The 15,589-nt window shown below is 36.7% G+C and overlaps 2 pseudogenes; both read right to left on the bottom strand.

Moving 5' to 3' along the window:
* Window positions 1-2,997: 2,997 nt before the first annotated feature.
* On the bottom strand, window positions 2,998-3,774 carry LOC128625098 (transcription factor HES-5-like; annotated as a pseudogene).
* A 5,603-nt stretch (window positions 3,775-9,377) lies between these two features.
* On the bottom strand, window positions 9,378-10,261 carry LOC128625100 (transcription factor HES-5-like; annotated as a pseudogene).
* Window positions 10,262-15,589: the final 5,328 nt, after the last annotated feature.

The following is a 15,589-nucleotide window of genomic DNA, read 5'->3' on the forward strand; positions in this document are numbered from 1 at the left end:
TGCACTGTGACTCTTCCTTCCTGAGCTTTCCCACACTCTGACCATTCAGAGACAGGATCAGAAACAATAGAAGTGTGCCTATTGACATGCTAATATCCTTTTAGAAAAGACCCTCAGGGTCTGTTTGTCATTTAGAGGAGTGACTCACACTGACCTGTGGTGGAAGATGCTTAAACTTTGCAGTATCCTAAAAGAACTAACAGTCTAACTTTAGGAACTTTTGAACTACAGAACTCATTTTATTAGTTTGAAAACTAGTTTGAATGTTTTTCACATTTTGGGTCCATCATGCACAAAGAGATTTTATTTATTAATCCTTTTGGAAAAAAGAAGTGTTGGGGGGGGGGGGGGGGGGGGGGGGGTTGGGTTAACTCAAACTTTGTAAATTAATATAAATTGTTGTTATATTTAAGTGTATTTGGCTTAAAGAAATTTATTTATCAACTTAAAAGTTTTGAGGTAATTAGTTTCCTCAAATTTTTTGAGTTAAATGAACTTATCCGGTTTTACAGTGTGGTGTTGGAGGTTTGTGGATTATGTTTTTGCTATCATGTTAAAATGTCTTTTATTCTGTCACTGATAAGGGCTCCATATGTAACAGATGCACCTTACAACTTGCCAACATGAGGAACGAGTGTGTCTGAGTTTCTCACACTTAATCCTCTGTGCTGAGATCAGGGGAGTACAAAAGCTTTAGTCCTGAATGGATCATTAGTGACATTTAAAAACTGCTTGTGGTTTTATAAAGGAGCTCAACATCGCTCACCATCTGGAGGGAAAGAACAATATTGGCTGAAATGTGATGTCAAAATATTTCCCTGCATAAATAAACTAAAATTTAATAAAAGTGAAAAAGTAGAAAAAAAAATATTTTTATCATTGTCAATTAGGGATCAGTTTTCAATCAGGAATGAATAAAAATGCTTTGATAAAATTTAGATATTGTGTATCTAAAAATAACGCTTTAAAAATGTTTGAAACACTCTTTCATCCCGAGTGTGAAGAGTTTTACCTATTTTGTTTTGTTATTTAATTTCTTTTAATTGTTTTTCCAACAAGAACAAACATAAAGCATAGTGCATTGAAGTCCATAGAGCTCAATAGATACTCAGTCCCTCCAGTCCCAATTTTTTTAAATTACAGCAGATATTCCGCAGACTTGGGCCAAGACATGTCATTTGACATCATAACAACACGCATTCAGTTAAAGCCCTCTTTGAGTCACGTGCATTGAACATGAGTACGGCTGAAAGGTCTCATTTACCAACAAGCATCACTGCAAAAGACCATGCAAAACAATGTCATGCAATTGCAGTTTCACCAATTCAAGTAATTTCCCACAAAAAAAGCCCAAAAAACTTTTTGCACTGCAAATTTTGAAAAAAGCAACAGCAAAATTAACCATTTTTGTCTGCAACAATCACAAAAAAGCTCTATACAGACTGGATACACAACACTGACAATTTTAGTATTTAGTACGAGAAAAACTAAATAAATGAAATAAGAATAAAAAAAAATCAACATCTCATGGTAAATACCTATCTTCCTACAGTGACATACCTAGTATGTTCTAGGAATCTAATAAAGGTATCCCAGATTTGACCAAATTTAGTCACAGACTCATGACATTTCATCAGTTCATATGAGGCTGGTGCTCTCATTAGATTGATCCAGTCCTTGTAAAAAGGGAGAGTACATTTCCAGTTCTTCAGTATTATTCTAGCCACATTAATAAAACTGAAAAAATTAAGTGTTCTGAAAAATCTTTATTATGCATGAAAGAAGCACTGACGCTTAGGCAATGTGGACTCAATATTTTTACAAACTCCTGAAGTTTCTCTATAACAAGCAGGAAACATAACACGCTGCTGACTGAATTTCCTACTAACATTTAACATACTAATAATACAGTACATCTAATATTGTAAACTGTTTATGAAGTTGCTATTTGGTGGTCAATGTAATGATCCATTAATGAAATCCTTCCTGAATACACTGTTACGAAAAGTAAAGGAGTAACAAATCATTCGTATTTTAATATTATCGGATTTCTTGAACATTTTCTAAAACGCAGATCCTGTCCAAACTCATTCAGTACTTTGGTTCCAAAACATGAAAAATGTAGAAAATGAGGGAGCGATTTACAGTTACTTTTTATTTATTAGTTCTGCGTATACAAATGATTTTCTCATAGTTCAGAAAACAGGTGATAACATATCACAACTTTTGCTTGAAGAGTTCTTCAAGACACATGGCACTCATAATAGAGCAGAGTTTAAGCAGATTGTCTTTACAAAAGACACAGGACACATTTCCAACAGCTAAAATCTGTTAAATGTAAAGATTATTTTTCAACAGCGATTATCGGGAAATAGCAATGAAACAAAGTTTCTCAACAAATCCTGTCAATGACAAAGTTTAAGTTACGTACGTAAGAGTACCATTCAATGGGTACAAAATAAACCTTAATTAAGGTTTTAAAAAATTCTTAATTTAAATCAAGATTTTATCAGAATAAACTAAATTACATTCCATAGAAATAAACATTTTAAAGCTTTATAATTCTGTATTAATCAGAATGTGATCACCTTCATAGAAGACATTTTATAGTGGTTTACTATATAAACATACAATGTACATAGTACTGAATTTTCCAGTATAACTGGGGACCAATTCCAAAAAATAGGATAAAAACTGATCAAATACAATCAGAATTTTGTAAAATCAAAAAGATGATACAAACGTTAGTTCAATATAGAACAATGTTTTTTTTTTCCTAAAATGGAAATAGCATTATAAAGGACATTTCATGAATTGAAAACAATGTATCAATATTATATATGTTGAACATAAACATACACTCTCAAGACTGCAAGATCGTTCCTAACTGGATTCTACCAGCATTTCATTAAGAATCTTTCTCAAAGTAGAAAGGTATAGGTCTATTGCCCAAAGATATTAGTAACATGTTAAATTTTAACAATATAATCCTGTTCACACAGAAATTGAAACAAAAACAAATAAAGTCCACATAGACTTGTGTTTTCTGCTTTTGAGTCTTGATCTTCCCTTTACTAGGGCCACCAGAGGGAGCTCTTAACTGAACTCTTCTCTTTGCTGATGATCTGCTGCTCTGTAGAGCTCAGCGGATGCAGGACACTTTCCCTCCTGTTCTCGTATGAAGATGGCTGCAGGTTCTGGAAGTGGTTCAGCAATTTTCTCTGTGTCTCCAGCTGCTGAGCTGCAGGATAATGCAGGCTGCTGCTGCAGTTGTCTCAATAAGCTGACTGTCATCTCCAGGATATCTGCTTTCTCCAGTTTGGAGTCAGACTGCTGGTTGAGGAACTCTGGAGCCAGGAGAGACTTCAGCTGCTCAATGCTGCTGTTGATACGATCTCTGCGCATCTTCTCCACCATCGGCTTCCTCAGCTGCAAAAAACAAAGAAAGAACATTTAGCCATCTTGAACTATAAAGAGCTATTAAGTATAAAGCAGGTAAATATAAGCATTGAAAGGAAACAGGTTCTTAATTTACCTTGTTGTTTAGAGGTAGGTGCTCGTTTGAGATGGTCATTGCAGAAGTGATGGTTGGTGCCATGGCTGTGTCTCTGTGCTGTAGCTCTCTCTTTGTAGAGTGAGTGTGATTTGTACTGGCTGCATCTCCTCTATTTATACTCCCAAATCTCCATATGAATGTGTGGGTCTTGGGCTTGTTGGAGTTTCTCACAGTTTGGAGCCAATGGGAGAGCTTGGACACACAATGAGGAATGTAGGGCTGCCACATGCTCAGTGTTCTTCTAGCAGAGGACAATGTCCATGTCTCAGGGGAGCAGGTGGAGGGGTGGGGTGATGGAGATGGATTCACAGAACACTGTGTGAATCTGGGAAAGTAGTGACCCTGTAAAGAGAGCAGATCTGCTGCCTGGTGTTGGGATCAATGTCACTGACAGAGCACACGCTCATCATCACTGCTCACACGTGTGGAGCCACATCACAGCTCTGATTATCGCTTTTTCACCTGTTAGTAAGACATTTTCTGTTGAGAATGTTTCCATAAAATATGGAAATATTGTTTGTAAATTTGAAAATACTGAAATTCAACAAATGTGCTGTGGTATTTATTAATACAAAATAGTGAATGTAACCAAGGATATAAGAACGAGTAAAACACAGCTCTTAACCTATGTGAAAACATTTGCAAACCTTTGTTTAAGCCTGGGTCAAAATAATCCAATATCCTAATCATTAAACAATATCACCACATTTTATGGAAACAATACAATCAGCACCTGTATTAATGATTTTCTTCACTACTTCCTGACACATCATCTTTGGAAGATTTATGAGTAAACGATCAAGCATCACATTTATCATAATTTTCGGAGGTATTATTTCCCCTGTGACTGCATCATTATTTAAAATAGCTATAAGTGTGCCTATTCCCATGTGAGACTCTTTAGGACTGAATGATTCAGATGCCAATGCCATAATTATGCTAATGATGTCAACAACACTGTGCATTAAAGTTCACCCTCATATCCATAAGCGTGTCTACTTCCCTGTGTGCACCCCAAATATCCCTGTGGCTGGTGGTTTCGGATGCACTGTGACTCTTCCTTCCTGAGCTTTCCCACACTCTGACCATTCAGAGACAGGATCAGAAACAATAGAAGTGTGCCTATTGACATGCTAATATCCTTTTAGAAAAGACCCTCAGGGGCTGTTTGTCATTTAGAGGAGTGACTCACACTGACCTGTGGTGAAAGATGCTTAAACATTGCGGTATCCTAAAATAACTAACAGTCGAAGTTTAGGAACTTTTGAACTACAAGATTCATTTTCTTAGAAGACGTTTTAAAACTAGGTTGAATGTTTCCTCACATTTTGGGTCCATCATGCACATAGAGATGATCTTTATTAATCATTTCCCCAAAGAAAAGTGTGTGTGTGTATTAACTTTTTGTATAAAGCATGACACTACTGTGAGATCTACTGTTACAGAACTTTATTAGCATCTTGTTTTGCAATAATTATTCTGAATCATTCAAACTTTTAAAAGCTCATGTATAGTGATATTCATTTCATATCACTATATTCTGGTCTGTTAGAAATAATTTTGGTTGTTGTAGATACGTAAATCATGTTTTTACTATCATGTTAAAATGATGTGTCGTTTATTCTGTCACTGATAAGGGCTCCAGATGTAACAGATGCACCTTATGGCTTGCCAACATGAAGAACGAGTGTGTCTGAGTTTCCCACACCAAATCCTCTTTGCTGACATCAGTGGAGTACAAAAGCTTCATTTCTGAATGGATCATTAGCGACTTTTAAACATTGCTTTTGGTTTTATAAAATCACTCACCATCTGGAGGGAAACATCCTTATTGGCTGATATGTGATGTCAAAACTTTTCCTTGTATAAACAGAGCAATAAAAAGTTACTGCTATTATTATTATGTTATTTTTCTCATAATCAATTAGAAGTCAGTTTTCAATTAGGAATTTATAAAAATGCTTTGATAAAATTTGGATATCATGTAAGTAAATTTAAAATTTAGACTTATAAGAGCAAAATAAGAGCCAAAAAATTGGGACCCCGATTCCAAAAAAACTGGGACACTGTGTAAAATGCAAATAAAAACAGAATACAATGATTCGCAAATCTCATAAACCCATATGTTATTCACAATAGAACATAGAAAACATATCAAAATGTTTAAACTGAGGGAATGTACCATTTTTAGAAAAAAATATGGTAATTTTGAATTTGATGGTTGCAAAAAAGTTGGGACAGGGCAACAAAAGGCTGGAAAAGTAAGTGTTACTTAAAAGAAACAGCTGGAGGTTAATTGGCAACAGGTCAGTAACATAAAAAAGAGTATCTTAGAGAGGCAGAGTCTTTCAGAAGTAAAGATGGGCAGAGGTTCACCAATCTGTGAAAAAAAAAAAAAAAGCAACCTGCTAGAGTTAAACCTAAATGAGACCTAGCTTCTGATATCTGACTGGAGTCTAATAATATCTACCATTTATTTTGTAATGTGTACATTGCACTTGTAATATCCTGTACTGCCCATCCAGGCTTCAAGACAATATTCTCCCAAACATCTGGTCAAACTCAGTGTTCAGATCTCTCGTCCATATTCTTCAATTTTCACTTTTCTCATAAAGTCTGTTTGCTGCCATTGTAAAGAACACAGATGGTTATTTTAATACATGTGAAAGCATGGAACATGCTTATGCAAAGCATAGGAACTCCTGAATAACATTTCCACCTCCACCTAGATTATATCCAATAAATCTAACACAACTCTTCAACTGGAGGTATGTTCAGAAGTCCTCTTTTTCAATCAATTTCCAATATACTGTGTGTTTTCCTAATTTAATTGAAGGATTTGAACATATTGATGAATAAAATTGTTTATACTGAAAAAGCTGAAACATTTTGTGTACCTTACACTAAATGTCATTTAAGTATTGAAATACAGCGTTAATATCCCTCTCTACAATAAATTAGATAAATTATTTTTTTCTGAGGAAAAACCTGTATAAGTTTAAAGTGTGAAGTGACAGAATAGTCCAGCTCCATCCACAATGCTTGAATGTCATTTTCTGCTGACCAATGTCTTACCAATCTGATCAGCTTAAATGCAATATAATAAAGCTCTATATAGTATTACTAATATGTTTGATAAAATCTGATGTGTTTCAAGACATAATATATGTAAGTAGTACACACAGTAATTGAGTTTTTGCTAAGCTAAGGGAAGCAGGTCTTAAACCAGCAGCTTGGATGTAGCAGATGGGTCTCGTGTCATGTCTTTGTAAGTCAGTGTGAGTTTAATGCTCGTCTGAGTTTCCCACACTGAGTCCTCTGTGCTGAGATCAATAGAGTACAAAAGCTTCAGAGTCCTGAATGAACCATTACTGATGACTAAACACACTGAGTCTGACGTCACTCACCATCTGGAGGCAAGTCTGAACGTGTCGCTATAAAATCCTTCCAGGTTTACATACATTGCATATGTATGCATGTGAATAAGATGTGATCCTGTGAAAATGCATTTTAGCATGCCATGCCATCACAGGAAAATAAATTGCACACCATACAAGCGTCTTTTAAGAATGTCGACCTTAGTCTACTTTGGACATAAACAGTCAGGAAACCTCCTATATAAAATGTCAAGAATATATCAAGTGACTGACAACCTATCAAAATTGCATAGTGCAATTAAGAAGTGTGATTCGGCTCTACTACACTTTCCTACACTTTTCCCATTGAGATGAAATGATGGACAATAGAAGTGTGTCCATTCAGATGCTAATGATTCTGTTGGTAAGAAGATCCTGATCGGCTTCTTCACAAGTGTGCTGAAAAATATTTATTATGCATGAAAGAAACACTAAAACTTATTCAATATGAACTCAATATATTTACAAATTCCTGAAGTTTCTCTATGACAAGCAGGAAAGCTGTTGATGTGGACAAATGTTAAAATATTTGCTCAAGAGTTTAATTGTTCTAATTATTTTCCAGTATTTTTGCATGATCTTGGATTGTCCTTTTAAATTAAGAACCTGCAAATACTATAACATGTGGCTGACTGAATTTCCTATTAACTTTTAACATATTAATAATACATCTAATAATGTCAATTGTTTATGAACTTACTATTTGGTGGCCGATTTAATGCTTCATTAATGAAATGCTTCGGAATACACTGTTACGAAAAGTAAAGGAGTAACAAGTCATTCGTATTTTAATATCATTATATTTCTAAAGCCTTATTAAGTGTATTAGAGATATACATCCTGTCCAAACTCATTCAGTACTTTGAATCCAAAAATTGACAAAATTGAGAAAAATGAGTGAGTGATTTAGATTGATTTATTTTTTATTAGTTCTGCATATACAATTTTTTTTCTTATAGTTAAGAAAACAGGTGATAACATACCACAACTTTTGCTTGAAGAGTTCTTCAAGACACATGGCACTCATAATAGAGCAGAGTTTAAGCAGATTGTCTTTACAAAAGACACAGGACACATTTCCAACAGCTAAAATCTGTTAAATGTAAAGATTATTTCTCAACAGCGATTATCAGGAAATAACAATGAAACAAAGTTTCTCAACAAATCCTGTCAATGACAAAGTTTAAGTTACGTACGTGAGAGTACCATTCAATAGGTACAAAATAAACCTTAATTAAGGTTTTAAAAAATTCTTAATTTAAATCAAGATTTTATCAGAATAAACTAAATTACATTTCATAGAAATAAAAATTTTAAAGCTTTATAATTCTGTATTAATCAGAATGTGATTACCTTCATAGAAGACATTTTATAGTGGTTTACTATATAAACATACAATGTACATAGTACTGAATTTTCCAGTATAACTGGGGACCAATTCCAAAAAATAGGATAAAAACTGATCAAATACAATCAGAATTTTGTAAAATCAAAAAGATAACACAAACGTTTTTTTTTGTATATAAGCAAGAGTTCTTCAAGACACATGGCACTCATAATAGAGCAGAGTTTAAACAGATTGTCTTTACAAAAGACACAGGACACATTTCCAACAGTTAAAATCTGTTAAATATTAAATATTTAACTGTTAAATATAAAGATAATATTTCTCAACAACGATTAGCAAGAAATAGCAATGAAACATAAAGACTCTTAACAGATATACTGTCAGTGACAAAGTTCAGGTTTCATACATAACAATACAAAACAATAGGTACAACATAACCCTTAATTAAGGTGTTTTAAAAATCTTAATTTAAATCAACACATTAGTGTGGGAAATTGATACTAACATTATATTTCATAGAAATGAAATCTATAGCTTAATAATTCTGTGTAATCAGAATGTGATTATCTTCATAGAAGCAATGAAATGCTTATATACATTCTGATATATATATATATATATATATATATATATATATATATATATATATATATATATATATATATATAGTGTATTTAATCAGAATGTACATAATAAGTGTATTATCCAATGTAACTGGGGACCAATGCCCTAAATGTGATCAAACATGATCAGAAATAATAAAAAATCTAATAGATTGTATAAATGTCATCAATAATATAGAACTTAAATTTGTCCAAATAAGGACAAGGCTACACAATGTTTTTCCTAAAATGGAAATAGCACTTAATAGGCCTCTACGTGAACTGAAAACAATTTATCGATTATATTTTTGTCTAACATAGACACACGTTGTCAAGACTGCAGACTTTGACATTGCTCCTAACTGGATTCTAACAGCATCTTAATTAAGAAATTCTTCTCCAAGAAGAAAGGTATAGATGTATTGCCATAAGACAATAATAATTGTAATAATCATTTAACACGTTTTAACAATTCAGTTATAATCCTGCACATGCAGAAATCGAAAGAAACAGTTCAAATAGACTTGTGTTTCCAGCTTTTCATTTTTAGTCTTGATCTTCCCTTTACCAGGGCCTCCAGAGGGAGCTCTTAACTGAACTCTTCTCTTTGCTGATAATCTGCTGCTCTGTAGAGCTCAGCGGATGCAGGACACTTTCCCTCCTGTTCTCGTATGAAGATGGCTGCAGATTCTGGAAGTGGTTCAGCAGTTTTCCCTGGCTCTGTGTCTTCACCTCTTCTTTGGACAGGAAGTGGACAACCTCATGGACACATCTGGAGAACCCTTGACATCTTGATTGAGAGCTGGAGGAGAATGCAGGGTGCTGCTGTCATCTCAGGAAGCTGACTGTCATCTCCAGGATATCTGCTTTCTCCAGTTTGGAGTCAGGCCGCTGTTTGAGGAACTCTGGATCCAGGAGAGACTTCAGCTGCTCAATGCTGCTGTTGATACGATCTCTGCGCATCTTCTCCACCATCGGCTTCCTCAGCTGCAAAAAACAGAGAGAACATTTAGCCATCTTGAACTATAAAGAGCTATTAAGTATAAAGCAGGTAAATATAAGCATTGAAAGGAAACAGGTTCTTAATTTACCTTGTTGTTTAGAGGTAGGTGCTCGTTTGAGATGGTCATTGCAGAAGTGATCGTTGGTGCCATGGCTGTGTCTCTGTGCTGTAGCTCTCTCTTTGTAGAGTGAGTGTGATTTGTACTGGCTGCATCTCCTCTATTTATACTCCCAAATCTCCATATGAATGTGTGGGTCTTGGGCTTGTTGGAGTTTCTCACAGTTTGGAGCCAATGGGAGAGCTTGGACACACAATGAGGAATGTAGGGCTGCCACATGCTCAGTGTTCTTCTATTAGAGAACAATGTCCATGTCTCAGGGGAGCAGGTGGAGGGGTGGGGTGATGGAGGTGGATTCACAGAACACTGTGTGAATCTGGGAAAGTAGTAACCCTGTAAAGAGAGCAGATCTGCTGCCTGGTGTTGGGATCAATGTCACTGACAGAGCACACGCTCATCATCACTGCTCACACGTGTGGAGTCGACATTTATTTTAATGGGATATAATGGGATATATGCTGTTATTTATAATGGGATATATGCTGTTATTTATTAATTTTGATACATTTGATTTGGTTTAGTTTCTAAAAGTAAAACCACCATAATGTATGTCCAGAAATTATCACTGATTGTTGATGGCTACTCCACGTTTCCTGGTAAACCCTGATATTAACAATAATGATGAGCCAAGCTTTACAGTAAAATCATCTCTTTTGGCAGCATAATTTTTTTACATTGTCTTTAGCTGTTCTCATTGCTTTCTGATGCACTTTTCAATATGCTTATACTGTGTTTATGCCAATGTTACAATTTGTAAAGTTCATCCTTATAAGTGAATTAGTGTTTTTTCTCCCATCGGTGTACCAAAATATCCAGTGTGTGGTGGAGTTTAAGACACTGATTACAATAGATTGTGACTCTGCCCTCCTGAGATTTCCCACACTCTGACTTTTGAAAGAGTGAGTCAGAAACAATAAAAGTGTGCCTATTCACATGCTAATTTATCCTCCAGGCTAATCTTTGGAAAAGACTGTACAGCTCCTCCTTCATTGTCCCTGAGGGCTCTACCTTTCTTCCTGCACACACTTAATATTACTTAATGTTATTTTCAATACAAGGTGTTACATTTTTGTTGTCATCAACAGGTCTAAATAACATGACATTTTAAGAAATGTTCATTTGTAATTCTATGATCTTTTTGTAGAACTCATCTCAGATCTCATATTTCAACACTATCTTAATAAGACTGATATTATGATATCCACTAGAGTATAAAAATGATCTCCTGGATTAATTTAGCACCATGCAACTTCTATATCTGAATGCATCCTTTTGATTATATCATGAAAATCATCAGGACACAGAGCTTCAGTGTTATCATCTTCACACATATATATAGGCCAATCATAAATTTTTCAAAATGAAAATGTTTTGGTTAGTGTTTTTTTTTTTTTTTTAGATCTACAACCAGCTGTAATCTGGAATCTCTGATAATACAGCTTGAAAATACTGAAAATTGTTTTGATAATATACACTGTTGTTGAATATATCATGTACGAAAACCATTTATAATAGAACAACTGTATTTCTTATCCTTTATTGAAAAATAAATTCATTGATGTGGTAGCAGAGATAATTTGACCGATTATTAGAGTTTTACATTGAAGATGATTTACTGAATGGAATTTATTACTAAAATGTTTTAGAATGAAATTGTGTGCTCAAATTTTCATGCTGTCTTTTCTTCTATCACTACCAGGACTCCAGATGTAACAGATGGGTCTCGTGTCATGTCTTTGTAAGTCAGTGTGAGTTTAGTGCTCATCTGAGTTTCCCACACTGAGTCCTCTGTGCTGAGATAAATAGAGTACAAAAGCTTCAGAGTCCTAAATGAACCATTACTGATGACTAAACACACTGAGTCTGACGTCACACACCATCTGGAGGGAAAGATCCTTATTGGCTAAGATGTCCTGTTTATATTCAAATGTTGTTATTATTATTTTAAATCTGCATTTTGCTCATTTTATTTTTCCTTATTTGATAAAATGTTTTTCTTTAATTTTAACATGTTGATGTGAAATTTTATTATTATTTATAAATATCTCCCCTCTGACAAATTAACCTAGTGTCACACATTTTATTTAGAAATATGATATCAACCGGGCGAGATTTTGAAAAATTATAGAAAAATATCCAAGCACTAACCTTAATGATTCAATACTTATTGTATGAATAGGTTTGTGCAAAGTAATCTAATTTCTTTAAAGTAAACTAATTCCTACATGTTACACTTAATGACAAATGAAAGAGTAGAAGTGCTTATTTTAATGGAAAACCAGTGAGCAGAAGATGAATATATTAAAAATATCAATAAAATAGGTTTGTGTTGAAAATTAAGTACAATGAACAACATGTGAGTAAATAATATTTGTAATTAAAAAAGAAAAAGCTTGTTGAAAATTGAGCACAGTGAGGAAATTAGCTGCTTTGTTATGGTTGCACTCACAATGTTAATCAGAAAATCTGACATTACATGTGTATCGTTATGTAAGAAAATGGAACTGATTGAAGAAAACAAATTTTTAATTCAACTACTTCAACTACAGCAGCAGCACACTCGTAAGGAAAAATAACTCCTCAAGTGTTCTCCAGTAAGTTAAAGGTAGAAAACTTCCTAAAAACATCTTGTTGGAACCTTTCTAATAGAGAAACACTCCCTTGTATGGTTCTACTTTTAAGGACTGATCCTGGCCACTTAAATTCCACATATCATTTTTTATAAGACGTGATGCTGTTGTCTTTAATTTAGATTACTTTACTTATTTAATTTCAAATGTCTACGCATGTTGGGGATGGAAATGCCCTCATCGTAGTAGAATCCTTATAACCCCTAGAAAAGTTGTCCACTGCACTGGGGAAAGCATACTTTTCTGAGGTTCAACCTGAGCTCCAAGCTCTTCATGTGGGCAAGAACAACATCTCGACGTTGAACCACCAGTTCCCTGGATCGTGCTAGAATTAACCAGTTGTCCAGGTAGTTGAGTACATGGATGCCCTGGAGTCACAATGGAGCCAGAGTGACATCCATGCACTCTGTGAAGGTGCGAGGGGATAAAGCTAGTGATATTTCTATGTGGAAATATGCACCTTTTAGATCTATTGTCACAAACCAGTCCTCAAACTGAATCTGTTGAACGATAAGTTTGGGCGTCAGCATCTTGAACCTGTATGTCCGAAGAGTATAGTTCAGATGACACAGATCTAAAATTGGCCGCATACTCCTATTTTTTGCAGACCAGGAAATAACGGCTGTAAAAACCTCCCTCCCTCAGGGAACGGGGTACATGTTCTATGGCCCCTTTGTCCAAGAGGGATCTTACTTCCTGCGCTAACGTCGGGCTCTGGTCTGTGCTGACTACTGTGGTGAGCACACCTCTGAACCGGGGGGTCGAGCTCTAAACTGGACCCGGTAACTCTTTTCTACGGTAGACAGAACCCATGGAGACATATTTGGCAGTAGTTTCCACGCTGCCAGATGGTCTTTTAGCGACGTTAACTATTCCACATTCTATTGGAGGGAAAGCATCAGATTCTTGTTGCCCTGTGACAGCTCGCTGACCAGAGAACACTGAAAACTTGGGACAGACTTGGCTAGGGGAGGCCCTACAGTAGCACTGGGGGCTAACTGCCCTAACAACCTCATATCCCCTGATACATCCCTCCACAGCCCCTCAGGACTGCTCTTCTTTGCCTGCTTGGCCTTTATGACCATTCTCAGATCAGGCCTAGTAGTAGGCCACGACTGTGGCTGCCCGGTTCCCCTGGCTGTCTGCGGGGGTTGGCGGGCTGCCATACTTGCCTTCTGTGTCTCCCTCGCACTAGTGCTGGCACGGGCTCCACTCGTGGATGCCCGGGTGAACTCGACACAACAGGGAAGTAACTGGCTGAATGCCGCCATATGTCGGGCTCACTCAGCAGGTCTGCTTGGTAGGTCTGCAACACTGTCATTGTCTGCAGTGACCCACAAGCAAGACTACTACTGCATAGGCCTTGCCCACCAATACCACGGTGGCCTTACACGGTGGTTTGGATGGCAAAGCCGGCCCCCCTAATTACCTGCCGTCGATGGAGAGAGGTAGCTTGCAAGCGCCTCCTCCACCTTCAGCATAGCTAAATAGCCATGCCGTTCATTACCCACAATGGCCGAATAATCCAACATCGTGGGGTTATAAATACGGCTTATGCATGGTTTTCCCCCAGAAGCCTGATATTTTGTCATGCACTTCTGGAGGAAAGGGGAGTTTTCTACAGTGTGAGGGATTTACTTTCACTGGGGAGAAAAAGGCTCATCCAGCCTTAGTAATCATTTCAAGCAGCTCTTTATATGCTGCTCTCAGTTTTTAGCACATCCTTCTGGCTCCTCGGAGTCAGAGAGGAATTATTACTATTGTGTGTGTGTGTGTGTGTGTGTGTTTCTCTCTCTTTTTTTCCCTTTTGGCTTTCCATAGCGGAAGGAGTCGCCGCGACGCGAGCTCCAAAATCCTGCGGAGAGCCGAACCCAGAAGACAGAGCAAGAGATAGAGCAGCGCTCGTCTCCGGCTCCTTTTCCGGATCCATAAGAGATCCCCCGGACCTGAGACGGCTAGCTGCCTCGGCAGCCGGCCCAGATCCGCGAGACTCTGAAACCCAACTCGCTTCGACTTCCGAGAAGAGCGCGAGTCGCCAGCCGAGCTGCTTAATGTATGCGTTACCATGCGCAGCCTCTCGAGGGCTGCCGTCGCATGCTACACCGCTAACACTTCACCTAGAAAGTGTGCACTATTCCCGTGATGAAACGGGAGCAAGTCGTAACACATTTCCTGAATTCTCTCACTCATATTTTTGTCTCTCGCGCATTCCTTTTTTTCCTTCTTCTCTCTTTCTCTTTTTTTTTTAAAGGGATAGAAAAGTTCTGAGATTTTGAGAAGAGATAGCGAGGAAATGAAGCGTCTTTTTGTTTCTTTACACAAACAACCGACATGCAATCTTTTTCTGAAGATAATAAAGGCTGATGGTGTGGTTCACAGTTGCCATATTTATATCATGCGACGCGCTTAATTGCCACGTCACCTGATAATGGCAGGCCTATAAATAGGCATGACAAGGTTCAGATGCCGGTCGCACGCGAGAGGCGCTCCCATAGTGTTATGCTAAACGCAACGTCGAAGTTCCCTTTGAAAGGAAACATACTTTTTTTTCGGCTGGAATTGAGGCTTTAATCAGGGTGGAGGGAATAATGAATAGCTCTTAATACCAGTCCATTCTGTCGCAAAACCTAAAGACTTTTGCTAAAACATTTGAGGTGAAGAGGAATTTCACAAAGTTGCAAGGTTTTGGAATGGCCCAGTCAGAGTCGAGACCTAAAGCCAAATAAAAATCTGTGGGATGAGCTGAAGAGGGCTGTGCACAGGAGATGCCCAACTAATTTGAGTTAGAATGCTTTTGCTAGGAAGAATGGCAAAATATTCCTAAGTCAAGATGTGCCAACCTGATTGACTATTGCCCAAAAATATTAAATGCTGTGATAATATCTAAAGGCACTTCAACTAAGTATTAATTTAGGG

This window comes from Ictalurus furcatus, chromosome 21 (assembly GCF_023375685.1).
Source record: "Ictalurus furcatus strain D&B chromosome 21, Billie_1.0, whole genome shotgun sequence".
NCBI classification, from domain to species: domain Eukaryota; kingdom Metazoa; phylum Chordata; class Actinopteri; order Siluriformes; family Ictaluridae; genus Ictalurus; species Ictalurus furcatus.